Source organism: Symphalangus syndactylus, chromosome Y, assembly GCF_028878055.3.
Source record: "Symphalangus syndactylus isolate Jambi chromosome Y, NHGRI_mSymSyn1-v2.1_pri, whole genome shotgun sequence".
Lineage (NCBI taxonomy): Eukaryota > Metazoa > Chordata > Mammalia > Primates > Hylobatidae > Symphalangus > Symphalangus syndactylus.
Window position 1 is genome coordinate 20,183,036 of NC_072448.2, and position 12,568 is coordinate 20,195,603.

The 12,568-nt window shown below is 36.0% G+C and overlaps 1 non-coding gene and 1 pseudogene across 1 annotated transcript; one reads left to right on the forward strand and one right to left on the reverse strand.

The window, feature by feature from the left end:
• Positions 1–754: 754 nt before the first annotated feature.
• LOC129476848 (U1 spliceosomal RNA) lies at positions 755–918 on the reverse strand. Its single transcript, XR_008655132.1, has one exon. It is a non-coding gene; the product is annotated as a U1 spliceosomal RNA (small nuclear RNA).
• A 10,181-nt stretch (positions 919–11,099) lies between these two features.
• On the forward strand, positions 11,100–12,230 carry LOC129476714 (ras-related protein Rab-9A-like; annotated as a pseudogene).
• The last annotated feature ends 338 nt before the right edge of the window (positions 12,231–12,568 follow it).

A 12,568-nucleotide genomic window follows, 5' to 3' on the forward strand; every position in this document is an offset into this window, starting at 1 on the left:
GTAAGAAAATAATTGAAGGCATATAAGTAAACCATCAAAATTAGTTTGAAAATGAATACTATTATTATTATTTCTGCCTGTTGATACATAGAGTCTGTTGGTTGAGGATATAATGGAGCATCTTCTGTTGAACATGTCTTATGCCCATGTAAGACATCATGGTCATCTGGCTCCAAATTCTAAATATTTAATAAGATTGACAATTTGATTATAAAAGTAACTTTGCACCTTATATTCAATTTTCTTCATTTAGAATAAACTTTTAAGGAATGTAAAAAAGCTGACAGTTATAACAACTTTACAATTGCTGCAAATGATTTACAATTCAGGGAAAAATCTGAATTATTTTAGCTACATAATTTTTAGATGATTTCACACAAGTCTCTTCCAAAGGGAAACTTTCTTTTTAAGAACAAACAAACCAATGCTAATGATTTAACAAAATAAATAGTTTTAAGGGTCATATTAATACATAAACATTGGTTTACACATTTAAAAATTACTTATCTTTTTCCCACATTTATCTGCTGCCCTTTCGAGGCTTCCCCCACCCCCTCATCTAGACAAAGTTCTGAAGCATTTGCAAATGTCATCCTAGCATTATTTGATCTTTCTAAGAAATAACCATATGATGTTTTATTGTTTTGTACTGGAGGAGAAAAATCTTATTAGGCATAGTGAATTGTCTCCAATATATGGCCTTCTTTCAAGTTTCTATATCCACTAAAAAAGTCAATTGTCTTTTCTCTTTTTCCACATAAAAGCACAAACACAGTCCTTCACTTCCACAAATTATGCAGTTGAGTTTCCCACATTTGGAGAAACCTCATGTGTCAGCACATCTGGAGTGCAATAGATCAGCACTGAACTGAGAAAGCCACCTTCGTGATCACGGTATCTCCCCTTGCAGGGAAGCACCCATTTTCTTTTTAAGACTTCCATTAGCCTTTGAAAGAAAATATAAATATAAATGTAACAGAATTTAGAATAATTTTCACTATCAGCTTAAAATATTAATTTCAATCATCCATGATTATTCTCTTCTAAAAAAGTTCTTAATTCTGATACAGGCTTCTAGCAAATTGTAAGAAAAAATATCATGGTAAACAATGAAGCAACTGCTAAATAAAGATACCATACATTTTATGCACTGATGCTCATTTTTGATAGTGACTCTTGGGGCACCCTATTGTATCTAACAGCCATTCTCAGCCTTACAGAATTTTATTATGTGCACTATGAGCTTCAAAAATAAGGAGACGAAAAGACTTTATAATATGTAGTAGCAGCTAATATTTTATTGCCTAATATGTGCCATTCAGAACAAGTGTTTTAGGTAATCTAATTAATATTAGAGTTAGTTTCCAAGTGGGTAGCATTAGTAAATTCATTTAACAAATTAAAAATCAATTACAGTTAGGAGAAATACTTTGTCTATTATTACAGATTTAGCCAGTTGAAGAGCTATAAGCAGTTCTGACTTAAACATCTGACCTCTTGATGTATTATGAATTTAAAATGTTTTGGTTAAATATACTATCCATGCATTACTACAAGTGAATTAAAAACAGTAATGCTATATTACTTTTCATAGTTCTATTTATTATTCTGTACTTAGGATTATGCTGTGTGGCCCAGGCTGGACTACAGTGAGAAGATGATAGCTCATAGCTCAATGAGGCCTCACACTCCAGGGTTCAAAGAATATTCCTGCCTCAGCCTTCCAAATACTTTAGATTAGAGAAATGCACCACCATGTCCAACGCACCTCATTATTTTTACTAAATATGAGTAGCTTTTTATGACCACCTTTTTTAAGATAAAACAAAACTTACTTGCTGTTCATTCATTTTTAAGAGACAACATTTTCAAATGTAAAGCAAGAATCCTTTGATTATAAAACAGCAATATTAATTGGCAGTACAAAATTGATTTCAATTCTGATAGTGTAAGAATACACACATGATGGGTAAAGCAATTTTCAATGGCTACAATAAAATTTGCCTGATTTGCTAATGATCAGTCATTTTCTTTCAGAGCTGGCTAAACTGGAACATATTTACACTGCTTACTGTTTAATGTCTAGTGTTACACTGCTTACTGTTTACTGTTCTTAGGAGTCAATATTAAAAATTGCAAAAAAATGACTTCTGTGTTTTTGTCATTACCATGACAGATAAATAACATAGTTTTTTTGTCTCTACCATGTATCCTACTTAATATAATAATATTATATTCCAAGTCAGAGGCCAGTTTTCTTCTTTTTGCCATGGAAGCATTTATAATACAACTTTCTTTTGAATTTTGAAAAGGTAATTTTTGTAATCTATTTCAGGTAAAGAATAACATGGATAGGATTCTTGTAATACTTACAATACACATTTCATTATCTTATTCTCTTAAAAATTGTAATAAAGGGAAAATCATTTCATTTGCCACATTATCAATGGTATCAAAAGTTTTCATGTGCAATTTGGATTAATATTACATTTGCCAGTATTGTTATCTGCTGCCTTGAATGGTGCTTGGTACACAGTGGATGCTAGTATGTATCTGTTGAATACTGCCTATTGAATAGACTAAATATTCATTACACAAAACATTTCAAATTTAATAAGGAGAATAATAAGTTTATACATGAAACCCATATTAATCCACCTCAACTATTTTCCACATTAACCCAACATGTATACCTTTACTGTAATCACTTCCTTAGATTAGATGAGGCTAAGATGTGATTTAGCCTTACTTTAGAGCAAATAAAAGAAGTTACATAGTAAACAATATATGACTACAAAGAATTTTTAAAATGATATAAATCAAATCCCATTGATAGGAACTCTTAATTTCATTTTACAACATTAATTAATCTGCTTGAAATCTATGATGGCAGACCAAAGAACAATTAGAAAATTTTTAATTATTAAAATCTAATATTTCAGTTGTTTAAAATTTTGGATTATCCTTTGCCTTTAATCATTGTGTTCTACAGCTTTATAATAACTTTAGTTTATTGTCAGGATTTCAGCGTGCTTATAATAATGTCTATTGAGTGAAAATTGTGTGTGTGTGTGTGTGTGTGTGTGGGCGTGGGTGTATAGAGTTTCCAGATATATGGTATGATTTGTTTCTAGAATCCTAAAACAATAAAACTTTGAATCTCCTGGAAGAGTCGGGCACCTAATTCTGATGCAATTCTTAGGCTTATTTTACTGCAGATGACACAACTAAGAATTCTAGAAGAATGCTAAAGATCTGTTTTTGGCATAACCATGGTTCTTTAAAATTACCATTTTTCTCAAAACCAGTCTGGCCGAGATTGTGAAACCCCATCTCTTCTAAAAATACAAAAATTAGGCAGGCATGGTGGTGGGCACTTGTAATCCCAGCTACTCAGGAGGCTGATGCAGAGAATTGCTTCAACCCAGTGGGTGGAGGTTTCAGTGAGCTGAGATTCCACTCCTGCACTCCAGCCTGGGTGAGGGAGTGAGAATGCCTTTCACACACACACAAAATAATAATAATAATAATAATAATAATAATAATAATAATAATAATAATAATAACAACAACAATAATAATAAAGAAAAAAGAAAAAGCTCTTCTTATACATTAAACTAACTGCTTAGGGTCTACAGATTGCTTCTGGAAAACTGAATGTTATCTACCATGATAACATTAACTTTAAAAAAAGTTTCCATTCTGGGACATGCCTTTCTATGACTGCTTTTCATTATTACATCTGTAGTAACACACGTACCCTTTTAGATGATTCCAAATTCTGGACATATGTTTCCAACTCCCTATTACAATTTTTTATGTGGTGTCCCATATGTTTCTAAAATGCAATTCGCTCAAACAAGTTCTTTTTTCTATAAGTAAACTGCATTACTATTCCCTCAGCTTATCAAATCACACCCAGGACATAGGTGTTAACATCTCTTGCCTGCTCCACTTCCTCAAATATCCAATTATGAACACCTGCCTATCCTAACTCATAAAGAGCTCATAAATCTGTCCACACATATGTTCTACATTGCTAGTTTTTGTAATATAGAGCACTCACAATCTTTTTCTACAGATAATTTTGAATACTTCCTTACTGTGGTCTGTGGGGAAAAGAGAGATCAGCCTGTTACTGTGTCTATATAGAAGGAAGTAGACATAACAGACTCCATTTAGTTCTGTATTTGAGATGCTGTTAATCTGTGACCCTACCCCCAACCTTGTCCTTGCAAGAGACATGTGCTGTGGTGACTTAAGGTTAAAAGGATTTTGGGCGGTGCAGAATGTGCTTTGTTAAACAAGTGCCTAAAGGCTGCTTATGGTTAAAGGTCATCACCATTCTCTTCAATCTAGAGAAAAAGAAAAACATTTGTCTCCTGCCTGTCCCTGGGCGATGGAACATCTCCAGGTAAAACCCTTTGTGTGCTTCGTTTACTGAGTAAGGAGAAAACCGCATTTAGGAATAAGGTGGGGCTTCCTGGAGCAATACTGCTAAAAGGTTTATGGAGATGTTTGCATATGCATCTCAAGGCACAGCATTTTCTTTTAAACTCATTGATGTTACAAGGATTTTTTGTTCATATGTCTTACTGCTGATTTCCTCCCTACAATGATCCTATTGTCCAGTCACTCCCTTATCTTTTTGATGGTAAAGATAATTATCAATAAATACTAAGGGAACTCAGAGGCGGGGCCAGTGTGGGTCCTCTGTAAGCACAGCACCGGTCCCCTGGGCCCCGTTTTTCCTTCTCTACACTTTGTCTCTGTGTCTTATTCCTTTTCTCAAGTCTTTCGTCCCACCTAATGAGAAGCACCGACAGGTGTGGAGGGGCAGGCCACCCTTTCATCTGGCGCCCAATGTGGGCCACCCCTTCATGGTCTATTGTGGAACATTCTATGCTTTAGCCAGTGAGATGTTACTAATATATGCCTCTTGTGATCCTCTAATGTTTTATCATGTCACAGTGAATATCTCACATAATTGCTAGAAAGCCAAGTTATGTCAATAGTAAGTCTGTACCCACTAGCTACTTTAAAAAAAAAGAACTTAACAAAGCAACACTTTTCTACCACAAGATCCTTTTAACTCTTCAAATCTAAGTCACATACTCCCTATAGTAGGCAGCAGAGGACTTTGTATTTTTCTTGTTTATTATGATGCTTTTGGGTTGCTTATTCAGTATCATATTTTCAAAATCATAATTAAGACAGATTCAAAATACTTTATCAGAAATTCAAAAAGCTCAATTAAGCAAGGCTTTTTAAAATAAGATTTGTATGTAACTCAATTTCTGATGCAATAAAGACTTGAGGGAAGCTATTTAAGTGTTCATTCATGGACCCTTCACCCTTAAACGGAATATGCATTACTCTTATAGAAGCATTAGTATGTTTGATTCTTGGGTACTTTCGGGGGCCTTACAGGGAATGATACACAATGTGATGCAAATGAGATGACTCAGTTTTCTCAAATGCAAAAATTCCTAAAATCTAAAACATCCTACCTAAATGCCTTAAGATGTATAAATATATACTGAACCTTGGCAATTAAAATTAAACTTAGGTTGTATCATAAACCAACCATGTGTTTTGTATGAGCAACCAAAATCTCAAGTTAAATTGGGCAAAACAAAATTTTTGTGAGTTAAGTTTGATACTTTTACATTTAAAATAAATATTGTATTTGTGTTTGTGTAATATTTGCTCCGACTCTTCTAGAAGCATCCCAGCATGTAGTCAGATGTAGTCAGACTAGGCTGGGAAAAAGAAAGCACAGAGATGGTCAGAGCAGGAGGAGTAAAGGGTAAAATTTACTTCCTCCTGAAGGTATGTATGAAGAATAAAAAAACATTTTCATTACAGGAATGTGTGACCATAGAACTTAGTTTTAGATAGTAAAATATTCGTGATTTTAACAAGTTACTTAAATGATCTGCCAATTGTGTGAGTCAGTCATTCATATAAATGTGACCTAATATATATCAATATGATGGAGATATTAATGAGCAATTAAATTTTAACTATATCCACAAATTAATAATTTTTGAAATATTGCACTAACACCTGAATTGCTGATATTCAAATTGGACAACAGGATCTGTAATAAATTGGCCCTTCTGTCACTTATATAAAATAGACATAAAATAACACTGGAAACACTACAAATATTTTTGTTGTACATTTCTGACAATCTATCCATGTCTTTAGTACTACTATTCAATAGGTTGATGTGACAAAAATCAGGCTACTCTAAGAGAGATTTACTGAAAATTGCATTTCTCAATTTATGCTAACATCAACAAAAAAATTAAGTGAATTATTTATTTACATTATCACTACATTTATTTTACTTTATTTTAACATACATACATGCTAAATTTCTCAAAACTGACAAGCAAAACAACCAATTGGGATTCCCTTAAGGATATGGATTCCTTTCCCAAATTCTAGAAATTCTGATTTAGATAGTGTGGGATATGACTTGGAAGCCAGTACTTTTCAAAAAGCAACATTAAGAGATAACATCAGCTGGGCACGATGACTCAAGTCTGTAATCACAGTACTTTGAGAGGCAGAGGTGTGTGGATCACAAGTTCAGGAGACTGAGACCATCTTGGCCAACATGGTGAATCCCCATCTCTACCAAGGTATGAAATATATTTTCATAGTCAGGCATGGTGTTGCGCCTGTAGTTCCAACTTCTAGGGATGCTGAGGCTGGCGAATTGCTTGTACATGGGAGGTGAAGGTTGCAGTGAGCTGAGATCGTGCCCCTGCACTCCAGCCTGGCCATGGAACTAGACTCCATCTCAAAAAGAAAAAAAAATAAAGATCACCAGAAAAATGACACAAGTGCATAAGTATAAATAACCTTAGAATAATGAAATACATTAAAGTTACACAGATTCGCAATGCATCTTAATGTATAAATATATATGTATACGTGTACATGTATATGGGACATTGCTTGTAGTTTAGGACACATTACCTGTTATAACTTGATTAAAATGTGCTTCTTATTTAATATTTAAAAATAAAAACATCATTGATATAAAATTATGAAAATATCTTAACTAAACTGGTATACGTTACAAACAAGTAAATATATTTCTGTAAATATAAACCCTATGTTCTGAATCTTTTCTTCTGAGGAGATCAAATACTCCTCTTAGTAACTGATCACTCTTGCTAAAGTTGTCACATTTCTGTGAAAAATAAGTATTCATTGCTGTAATAGAATCAAGATTTAAAAACAGCTTCTATTTGAATAAAAAGAGTCCTGTTCTTATAAAGAGCAAACATCTCACAAAGAAAATTATTAAATACAATTCCTCTTTGAGGACAAAATAAAGAGTTGTGGTAAATTTTATTGTAGATTTTGTACACTGTTATAATTAAAACAAAAAGAACAACACTTCTACAATTTCAAAAGAATAAGCCATTTAGTTATTTACATTATCACTAATTTTAATTTTATGTTACAGATTTTTCTACTAAAATACCTTTCAATTTAACCATTAGAAAAGTAGATTGTAAAAAATATAAAACTCAGGGACTTCCTAAATAACTGTATATATTCAATATACAAAATAATTTAATCTTGTTTTTCAGAAGACCCAGAAGTCAGTATTCATTAACATAAAATAATTTTTAGAACCTACAGGTGTTGTGACTTATGTAAGTATGTATTTATGTTTGGCAAATACATCAAATAGAGTCAAATAAGTTTGCTGATTTGAATTTGCAGACAACAGAATTTACTTGTAAGTATTTAATTACTCCAAAAACAAAACAGAAATAATACCTCTGCAATTACTTGACTAGAAGTGATAGAGCAGGAGCACTTTCATCTTGAACCAACACTACCACTTTAACATCCACCTCTCTTTTTAGCCTCATGCATTTCAAAGAAATCATCTCTCTTCTATGTGTAAGTAATAAGCACATTCCTTTCCCTTCAAGTGTTAGAAGCAGACATGGGAGATATGCCTGCAACTCCAGAAAGATGTACGGAAACAGACACAGAATATTCTCTGTCAGATAACCACAACAAAGAGACACAGAGGCAGTCCAAGCCTCTGGTAAACTCTCCAAGACTGAATCGTGAAAAACTCTTAATCTGCTAACAGACTGTGGCTCTGGCCAGCCATCTCTCTCAGATTGATTCAGAATAAACCTATCCCTGTTGCCTCTCAACTCACCCTTCAGGTTTCTCTCCTCTTGCTTTAATTCTTACATTGGGTGCTGAAATCTGGGACCGGTGTTGGGGGCAGAGGTTTCCTTGCATCCCAGGAAGTTGTGGGCAAAGGTAGCTTATCCTAAGTTAACATCTGGATCCTGGGAGTCTCTGGCCACCTGCCCCATATTTTCTCTCATTTTACTCTTAAAGAGATTTGTGTGAGAAGGACAACTAACTTGAAGGGAATTGCAAGGCTCAGGCCAGGGCTCTAAATCCCTGAAGTCTAAAGAATCCACTTCTGACAATCAGCAATAGGTATTTCACTTCCAAACACTTCCCTATTTCCTCTTCTCTCTCTCTCTCTGTTTGTCTCTCTCTTTCTCTCTGTCTCTCTTTCTCTCTCATTCTCTCACTCTCTCTTCCTTATGTGGCTCCAGTCTGGGAGTCCCTTTGCTAATTTCAATAGGAACATCCAACAGAAAACTCTAATTCAGCCATCTAGTAAGATCTACCTTTTCCTGGCTTTCTCCTGGTACCAGACAAAGTCTGGCCTGCTGTCCATTTCCTCAAAGTACCAATGTGACTAAGCTAGAGGAAATCTTGGGGACACACAGTGCTTTCTCAGAGTAACTGTCCTCTTTCAGAAAGAGGATTCTGGTTCTCTGTCTATTGTCTCGGGACATCTAGAACAAAAGAGACCTTTTTCAAAATACCTTTATAGCAAGTCCAGCTTCCCAGAAATGCCAATAGTTAAATACATGAATGTACAAAATATCATTCACTTGTACCCATGTAAAAGGTTTAGTGTTACTGCCATTTACATGAAAAACAAACAAAAACAGGTTTTATATTAAAGTTAAAAATTGCTAAAAGTAACATAATAACATGGAATTGAAAGTGCTAAACATAATTTTTCATGCAAGGTGTATAAAACTGGTTTAGGCAGACACAGAGCTAGCTTGAAAAATTATTTTTTTTCATACCCCAGTGACACCTGAAAGGCCAGAAAGACAGAACCATTAACTCCCTTGAAAGGGGGGTGAAGCCAGGGAGCCCAGAGGTCTAGCACAGTGGATGCCATCCCCATGGAGCCCAGCAAGCTAAAATCCACTGCCTTGAAATTCTTGCTGCCAGCACAGTAGTCTGACATCAACCTGGGATGCTTGAGATTGGTGGGGAAAGGGATGTCAAACATTACTGAGGCTTGAGTAGGTGGTTTTCCCTTCAGAGTGTAAACAAAGCCACTGGGAAGTCACTGCATCTGAGAAAAGCTGCTGTAGCCAGTTTGCCTCCTTAGATTCCTTCTCTCTGGTCAGGACATCTCTGAAAGAATGGCAGCAGCCTCAGTTAGGGGCTTATAGATAAAACTCCCATCTCCCTGAAACAGAACACTTGGCGGAAAGGGTGGCTGTAGGCACAGCTTCAGTAGACTTAAACCTTCCTGTCTGCTGGCTCTGAAGAGAGCTGCAGATCTCCAACAGACTGCCTCTTCAAGTGGGTCCATGAAACCAACACCTCTTGACTAGGACACCCTTTCCTGCAGGGATCAAAAGACACCTCATACAGGAGTGCTCTGGCTGACACCTGGCTGGTACCCGTGTGGGATGAAGCTTTCAGAAGAAGGAACAGGCAACCATCTTTGCTTTTCTGCAACCTCTGATAGGGATACACAGGAAAAATTGTCAGAAGCGGACCTCCAGTAAAGTCCAGCACACCTGCAGCAGCAGGTCCTGAATGTTAGAAGGAAAACTAATAACAGAAAGGCATAGTATCAACATCTACTAAAAGGATTTCCATACACACACACACACACACACACACACACAAATGTATGCAAATGTCACCAACATCAAAGAACCAAGGTACATAAGTGCACAAAGATGTAAAAAAAACAGCAGAAAATGGCCCAAAATTCCAAAAACAAGAAAGCCTCTTCTCCAAAGGATCACAACTCCTCATCAGCAAGAAAACAAAACTGAATAGAGAATGAGTTTGAGGAACTGACAGAAGTAGGCTTCAGAAAGTGTGTAATAACAAACTCTTCCAAGCAAACGAGAATGTTCTAACCCAATGTCAGGAAGCTAAGAACCTCAAATAAAGGTAAGGGAAATTGCTAACTGGAATAATCAGTTGAGAGAAAGATACAAATAACATGATGGAGCTGAAAAACACAGCACAAAGACTGCGTGAAGCATACACAATTATCAGTAGCCAAACCAATCAACTGGAAGAAAGGATATCAAAGATTGAATATCAACTTAATGAAATAAAGCACAAAGAAAAGGTCAGAGAAAAAGGAATAAAAAGAAACAAACAACATCTCCAAGAAATATGGGACTATGTGAAAGATGAAACCTATTTTGTTTGCTTGTTTGTTTGTTTGAGATGGAGTCTTGCTCTGTCATCCAAGCTGGAGTGAATGGGTGCAATCTCGGCTCCCCACAACCTCCTCCTGGGTGCAAGGGATTCTCCTTCCTCAGCCTCCTGAGTAGCTAGGTTTACAGGGGCACACCACCACCCCTGGCTAATTTTTGTATTTTTAGTAGAAACGGGGTTTCAGCATGTTTTTCATGTTGGTCTCGAACTCCTGACCTCATGATCTGCCCATCTTGGCTTCCCAAAGTGCTGGGATCACAGGCATGAACCAACAGGCCCAGTTTAAACCTGGCTCTTCTTTTTGGCTAGTATATAACTATAAAGTTTCCTGCTCTCTCAATACTAACTTCAATTACATTTGTCGTAAACATACTCCATAAAGTATAAATCCTGCTGTATTAGAAACATGCATTATTTGGTCTCTTAACCATCTCTAACCAACAGTAGTGAAGCTTACTATGACCATTGAGGTTCTTATCATAAATTCACTGTTCATAACCAGAGCTTTGATGTCACATTTCAGCTAAAGTGCCAGCTTCATGGCCAATTGTGACCTGACAAATGGGAAGAATGAGCCCTTTTTAGTTGTTTTAGAGAGTCATGGTAGTATAGTAGCCCACATATGGATACATGCTCAGTAAACAAGTCTTACTTTTAGTTATCCCTGAGGTCTATGTGTGTTATTTCAGTTAAATGCTGATATTCAGTCTGGTGCTGTGGCTCAGGCCTGTAATCCCAGCACTTTGGGAGGCCAAGGTGAGCGAATCACGAGGTCAGGAGATGGAGACCATCCTGGCTGAAACGGTGAAACCCCGTCTCTACTAAAAATACAAAAAAAATTAGCCGGGTGTGGGGACGGGGGCCTGTAGTCCCAGCTACTTGGGAGGCTGAGGCAGGGAAATGACGTGAACCTGGGAGGTGGATCTTGCAATGAGCCGAGATGTCACCACTGCACTCCAGCCTGGGTGACAGAACGAGACTCTGTTACAAAAAAAAAAAAAAAATACTGATATTCATACACTCATAGAAGAAAAGATAGGTAAAAAGGAATGTTATGGTGCTTTTTTATTTTCCAGGGTTCTTGAAGCTCTTGAGATGAACAGTGGCAGGAAATTCATCACTATTTAAAGTAATTCTCTTTGAAATGGTTGGGTTGGGAGGAGTTCGCTTATGAACAGACATGTAACCAGTGAGTTTGACACTCAGCTGTTCCATGCAATAGATGTGGAATTTTTAAATAAGATTTGAAATGGATTGACATTTTGTTACCATACAGATTTGTGATATGGCAGGTCAGGAGAGATTCCAAAGCCTGAGAACACCATTTTACAGAGGTTCTGAGAGTTTTCTGCTTATTTTTAGTATCAACGATTCACAAAGCTTCCAGAACTTAAGTAATTGGAAAGAACACGAGACCTTTCCTTTTGTGATTCTGAATTCTAAGACTGGTATAAGCGAACAGCAGGAGTTTAGAGAAGTGAAGCTTATGCAGGGAGAACAGTGACTATCCTTACTTTGTAACAAGTGCAAAATATGCCAAAAATGTGGCAGCAGCCTTTGAGGAAGGAGTTCACAAAACTCTTGCGACTGAGGATATGTCAGATCACTTGATGCATACAAGCATGGTCAACCTTCACCAAAAGCCCAAACCTAGCTCATCTTGCTGTTGAATGTTAGAGATAAGGCATGCTTTCTAACCAACTCACATGTATACACAAAATCAACATGGACATGGAGAAGAGAATTAGTTTTTGTAGCAGTGTATTACTTACTAATAAAATTCAACGATTGTATATTCGTGTGTCATTAGTTGGTAGGAGAGGGGACACATCCATCCATGGAGGAATATATTTTCTCAATAATGGCACCTTACATTTATAAATTTTAATGGTTGTCTAAAAATGTTTCTTTGATTTACACATGTAAATTAGAGAGCTAATAAATGTGATGACCAAGACTTTAATTATAATTAAAATAGGAAACCTGACTACTCTAGAATTTAGAGTTG